Raw genomic sequence first — 7,241 nt, 5'->3', positions numbered from 1 at the left:
AAACATCTCTGTAAAGTGCACTGATACATGAAATTTATATGGAGTAATATATTAGTATGAGTCTGCAATGACAAACTGCATAGTGCAATGAAATTGACAAAAACACCAACATATGGATTATAGAAATTGGACTGTCTCATTAATAGGCAGTAATAAATGACAACCAGTGAATGATATTATCCCACGGAGAAATGCACTTCAAGGTAATGACTAGAAAACATGAACAATATGAGCCGTGATGCTAGCGGGATAATTCGCTCGTTAAGAAGGGTCAAATTACACTTAGAAAGATCACTAAACATCAACTACCTCACAAATATGGTCTAACTCTATCCCAACTGCGCTATTAACAATATACATAGAAGGAAAACTTACTTTGTCACAAACTTTATCTTGCACATAAACACTGCAATGTGTGCACGCGATATGATCGCTCAACTCCCGTAGCTTAGTGAATGGGCAATTACACTGAGTCCGTACATGCTGGGAATCCTGCACTGCGTCATTTGCGTTCAACGCAACTTAAAACGTCACACACCTTAATACTTAAAAGGAGAGAATTCATAACAGTTTGGTGATCGCGTTATTTTACATTTGCTTAAGCAATCTTCTATCACTTGTTTCTGCTTCTTCTTCATCTGTGTTTTGACCCGGAGATTCTGTACTCTTTAAGAAGATGCGTAATAGCGCCCCCTACGTACAACAGTGAAAACATAGAAAGCTGGAAAATTCAGTCAATAGGCTCCTTGCACGTAACTACTTCCTTACCGGAAATGCGGCCTCGTCTTTTCCGGTCTAAACATGGCGCTATTCTACACTAGATGTTTACAAGAGTTGCCGAAACTTACAATAACGGACGTACATCGCCTTTGTAAGTCCTTCTCCAAATCACCTACCAGCAAATTAGAGAAGGGCTTTAAAATGTATGCCTCTTCATATATCCACGGATATGAAGGGTAAGTCTATATATCTCAAACTTTATGGCTTACGTTAGTTTGCTAGCTTACATTAGGCTAATAAACAATCCCGGTCTGACAGAATATGCGTGTTATAATGTTGTTGTGTTTTCTAGTATTAGGCGGAAAATGTCTATGTTGTGTCTGTACGCCTTCATGCATGTTCCTAACTTCTTATTGTGTTAATATGTGATTGGCATTAGTACACACAGCTGTACAGAATATGAGCAACAATGGCACAAACCCCGAACAGCAGTAAGTTTCATAGCAAAGCCTGGTTCATATGGGATAGTTTGCATAGATGTATGTCATGCAATAGTATGTACCAGTAGCTGCAGAAATAGAACCTTTGTTTAATAAATTCTCAAAATTATGAGTGTATTTTAACATGTATTTTATCACAATTTCACAGGGTGTAAAACTAGGTCCAGTTGGGAAGATGGTGGTTGTTAAGCCTGTGCAGGGTCGGATGGGTAAAGGAGGATTAAGGTAAATAAATATTAACTTAACAATTATTTTCATGAGTTGTTCCCCCCATTGTTACGTCAAATTAAGTACCTCTTTATGATATTTTTTATTAAAAGGAGCACCCTCTACAGAGGAATGACTGGCCATCTTCCTGACCTGTCGGTACTTTGTGTGGCCGATGTGTACAGTGGCCTAGATCCCATGGTGACAACAATGGGGATGAGCATTGACAAGCCCCTGGTGGATTCTGAATTTGGACTGGTACAGAGGGGTAGTGTGATCTCCTATCAGCAGCCGACACTTCTGACACAAAGCACAGAGCTACATAAGAGTGCCCCGGGTCCTCCATGTCTTCCCCTTATTACTCATCAGCTGTCACCAACAGAATGTGTGTGGGCACAGAGGAAGAACATTTGCATATACAAAGTTTGCAATTATCTAGAGAGATGGCTCACAAAACTGAATTGTCGACACGGGGTCAGAGCAAAGATCCAGAGTGGCACGTGCTGTTGTGAATGAGGATAACATCCTCAAGGTTTAGAGGAGTTTCCCATGTTAGAGGTTACAGTTGGGCTGAGCATCTTGCAGAGCGAATTATCAGGGGCACCAGACAAACTGTGGAAATGAGGAGAGGTTCAGAAACGGAGTTTCAGGCAGCAAAAGAATATGCCCAGTACAACAATGTCAATTACTCCCCTTGTGGACTTGTGGTTCACCCACAGGGTCCATGGCTAGGGGCCTCACCGGATGGCCTTGTTTATGATCCCAATGCAACACCTGCTTACGGTTTGTTGAAATTAAATGTCCAAATGCTAAAAGTTACATTGACTGCAAGTACTTGCACATGTCAAATGGTCCTTTTAAACTAATGAAAAGCCATGCCTATTTTTGGCAAATACAAGGCGAGCTTTTAATTACTGGACTTCAGTGGTGTGACCTTTTTGTCTGGGCAGAGGAAGATTTCTTTGTGCAGCGACTGCACTCAGACAAAGAAGTTCAAGAAACAATCAGACAGAAGTGTGATCATTTCTACTTCAGCATTTACATGCCAAAGTATCTCTCAATGAGACGATCACAACTGATTGGCAGGTAAAGAAATCATAATCTGATTCCCACTCGTACCTACAGTGTATATATATATATATATATATATATATATATATTTCGCCTGGAACTGATTGATGAATGATGTGGGATAAAATGTGTCTTCAAGCTTGTTGCTTTAAAAAAACAGAACAAAAAAAAACAGTTGAATAAGTAATGTCAGATTTATTCATGGACTTTATACAATATGTCATCATTCTACAATAAAAATCATTGTTTATAATGTTGTGTGAGATCACATCTGTTGTCACTGTATGAGAATTTATTCAGAGATAAATAATGATTAATACTTACATTTAAAAGTTGTAGGTTTCTATAATGTAAACTTGTCAGCACTACTTGGCCCATGCTGTCACAAGATGTTTATTTTGATAATTGCTAAGCAGGCAAGCAACGGCAAAAATTTCATTAATGCTTCCAGCAATTGACAAAGGAATAACAGAATCAAAAAGTTTATTCTCCTTTATCCTTCGGATGACACGCTCAACGTACACTCTTATACAAGCATTTTTCTGTGTTTGGAGGACACTGGGTGCTGACATCTGGCTTTTTTTGTTGAGAAAAGGTGGACAGTACACTTTACACTTCACACAGTCAGTGATCAGGAAACCTTTATCAACCATCACGGCCATGTCATCAGTTAAAAGGTCACCCAACCCTGACCGCCTATAGAGTTCTTTATCACTTATTGACCCCTCATAGAGTGAAGAGATAAAGGTCACTGGACCATGAGGGGCGATCCCGATAAGTCCTTCAATTGTACAGTGAGATTTGTACTTAGAAAACATCTCACTTTGGAGGAGAGGCGAGGATGGCGTCTGGCACTTGAGCTCTGTACAGTCAACTATTATCTGAGTATCGGAGAAGTCTTTGAAATCATCAGGATGGTGGGCTTTAACGTCTTCAGGCTCAATACAGATAGCCACCGAGCCCAAGAGTGTGTACAGGTAGTTGGTCCACGAACAGATAATGCGGGTTACAGTAGAGATGTGAATGTTGAAACGGTTTGTCAAGTCCTGCTCCTTTAAACCAACGGACAAGTACATTAGGAAAAGGACTAGCTCATCGATGGGTTGCAATGATTGTCTCTGGGGAGAAAACACACACACACAAACATCATTAAACCGAATGTAACCTCTCTAGTCTGATAGATAAAAGGATGTGCAATTATCATTACTGCTGTTGGTCTATAATTAAAAATACAACAGCAATAATACTCTACATGTTACTGGAAATTTCAAATGTGGGACTGTGACTGCAATATGCTACTCAGGCACCTTACTTATTTATTGATTTATACCTAGGGTGACCATATTCTGAGAATCCAAATGAGAGGACACCCGATCCGCAGCATGGGCGTGACTAACGACCCCCAACTCAAATCTATAAATTAATATGGATCCAAGCTAGAAAATACTCAATTACTACACTTCATCTAATTTTTAAGCAGCTTTGGCCCTCGACTCACGAACCATTTTATGCACCGATGGTTCAACCAATCTCCAAAACAGCATAAGGTTATGATAACTGGGAAATCTATGGGAACGGAACAGAAAGAGTACACAACGTTACAATATGGTCATGTATGTTCCAAGTTACTAAGGTCAGGGGTATCTTGTTCGCATCTTACCGTGTATAGAATCGAATGTCGTCGTCAGAGTGGGCGAATCTTTGTAATCCAAATTTACAGCTCCTGTATCTCTTTCTTTAATGAGTCATTTTCTTCTTTTAATTTCGTGTTTTCGTCGATTGCCGAGTCCATGAAAGCGGGTTCTGGGACAGATGAATAGTCATGATCAGCAGCAGGAGTGCAGTTCATATGTTGCCCATCTTCTGCTGATGCCAGCTCAGGCTGAAGTTTGCTTACTCTGTCCCAAACGCTCAGTCTTGGTGATGGGATGGAGTAATCATTCCACTGGAACAATACCGGGACAGCTCCTTTCTTTAGTTGCCTTTTCCCCTCCAGTGTTTTCGGCTGAATGATCTCCTCCGGTGTGAAGTGCAAACTACAGACTTTGCTGTGTCCTGTGACAATGAACTCATCATGACGAATATACATCAGCCACAGCTTTCTGAGTTCAACATCGCTGGGAAATCCGTGGTAACTTTAAACGCCGTTGAATTTAGATGATGACGTCCATGTGGGAACACGACAATGTTCATGATATTTTCTTTGTTGCCTCTGGAAAAAAACTCATTTTCCGCTGTTTACGCCGCCGCCATATTTTGCCAAACAGGAAGAGAGCGGGCCGTATTTACCCGTTGCGGATATGACGTTCGGTTGCTATGTGCAAGGACCCAATAGCGGGGATTTAATTTTCTTTATAAATCAATATTTTTAAAAAAAAAGTAAGTTTATGACCGAATGTAGAACTATGTAAATGAAAAACATTTTATTGGCTATTCCATCAAAATAGTAAACACAACTACAAGCCAAGTATACTTTGATTACTTAATTATACTTTTAAGTATATCTTGATCAAAATATTGAGTACAATATAGGCCAAATATACTTAGACTTTTCTGTCAGTAAAGCCAAGTATACTTTAGTGCAATTTTAAGTATATTTCTGAGAAGTACATAAAATATATTCATTAGAAGTACATAAAACGTATAGACTGAAAGTATACTTTCTTATTTTTAGTTTAAAAGAAGTATACTAATAGCATACTTTAATAGACTTATTTTTCGAAAGGGTACTAAAGATATATTACCTTAAAACACTATCTTACATTTTTTGTGGACTCTTGTACTGACAGAGAACAATTTGCAACACTTATGAGAACAGGAAATCTTCCTGGTGTATGAATTGATGCTGCAACAATGCTGCAGTAGCTGCTGGACTGGAAACAGTCAAAATCTTGAAACTTTAAATAATAGTGTATCTATGTCAATAGATACACTAATAACATCCTCATTGCACACCTTTCACTCTTGTCATGGCTGAGGAGTCAACAATAACGGACATGTGGCGTGTTACAAATGAATTAAATTTGGATGGCATTAGCCAGGGCCAGCCCAAGCCTTTATAGGGCCCTAAGCAGAATTTTATTTAAGGGGCCCATGGTGCCGCCGATATGATTGACTATTATCAATGTTTGATTATTTGCAGACTACAAAACACACCCACTATCAATTGTATTAGTTGTAGCTGTGTTGCTAACATCAATGTGTGTCTGGCATGTTTTTACCCTTCTACTGTTTCAAATTGTAACAGTAGCAAACCCACAAGAGTGGCAAGGTCTTATTTTGCCCTTTATTATTCAAAGTCTTACACAGTACTAAGCGGTATACTCAATGTGGTGGACTAAATAAACCAGCAAACCTGCTGTTGGTTATAAAAAATTAAAAATAAAAATGCGTGCAAATGTGCAGAACAATTAACTAAATAACTTTATATAAACAGCATCTTATATAAAAAAACATAATTTAATTACAAAACGGACAATATTAAATTAAATACTTAAATAAGACATAAAATGAACAGATCAGAATCAGATGGACCTGTACCAAGATAAAAATAATACATGCATTAACAGTGAAGGGGTATGTGGCGAACAGGACGGCCGAGGGACGTGAGAGAATGGCATGAGGCCGGTGGTGCGATTAATAATGAGCAACACCTGTGAGCACACCGGTCTCGCATCTCTCACTGAGGAGCGGAAGCATAAAGGAGGAGCGACGACGTTGATGATCGAGAGAGGAACAGGCCTGTATTTTAGTTGAGTTTTGTTTTTTGTATTTGTGTTTTATTTTAGCCAGCAGTCGTCCGCGAGTGGCTGCTGGCCGTTATGTTTATTTTGGGTAAGCCAGCAGTCGTCCACGAGGGGCTGCTGGCGGTATTTTAGTTTGTTTATTTTATTTTAAATAAAGTATGTTTAAATGTAAAAAAAAAAAAAAAAAAAAAAAACTCAACCAAAATACAGGCCTGTTCCTCTCTCGATCATCAACGTCGTCGCTCCTCCTTTATGCTTCCGCTCCTCAGTGAGAGATGCGAGACCGTTGTGCTCACAGGTGTTGCTCATTATCAATCGCATAATGAGTGGAGTACAGTTTGCTCCATACCTGTGGAGTACAGTTTAAGAGGTATTTCTCATAAAAATTGCACAACTGACATTTTGATAATTAAGTCTTATTGTGTCTTTATTGATTTTTTTTACATTTTTTACGTGGATCCATATAATTCATTTTTTCAGTTTCCTTTTTTGTTTAAAAATTTGTGTGTTGTTTGAGGTTATTTTCTGTCGGGTTAATTGCCAATATTACTATTGGAGGGTGTATAAATTTAGTTTGGGTTACAGTATTCAAATAGGGTAATTAATAATTAATAGGATATTAATATAAAGTCGGTGAAACGGTTTAATGATCTACAGCAAAATTAAGCGAGCTTTGGTGAAAACGTCTCGGGTTACGTATGTAACCCTTGTTCCCTGAGAAAGGGAACGAGACACTGCGTCGGTGACGACACTAGGGGAACGCCCTTCAGCGTAGCGCGTCTGAATTTATGAATGAAACTGAATCCAATCCTATTGGCGTTGCGTGATGACGTAGCGTGTGACGGCATAAGCGGATGTATACAAAAGCACGCCGGCACACAGAAATGTCAGCTTTTGCTATGAAGCAAGTTCTCCAGGCGGGGTGAGGTGTGGCGAACCGACGCAGTGTCTCGTTCCCTTTCTCAGGGAACAAGGGTTACATACGTAACCCGAGACG

The sequence above is a fragment of the Siphateles boraxobius genome, unplaced genomic scaffold (genome assembly GCF_051911475.1).
Source record: "Siphateles boraxobius isolate OS27281-9 unplaced genomic scaffold, OSU_SipBor_1 26, whole genome shotgun sequence".
In the NCBI taxonomy this organism is placed as follows: Eukaryota; Metazoa; Chordata; class Actinopteri; order Cypriniformes; family Leuciscidae; genus Siphateles; species Siphateles boraxobius.
Note: the sequence above shows the minus strand (reverse complement) of the source record.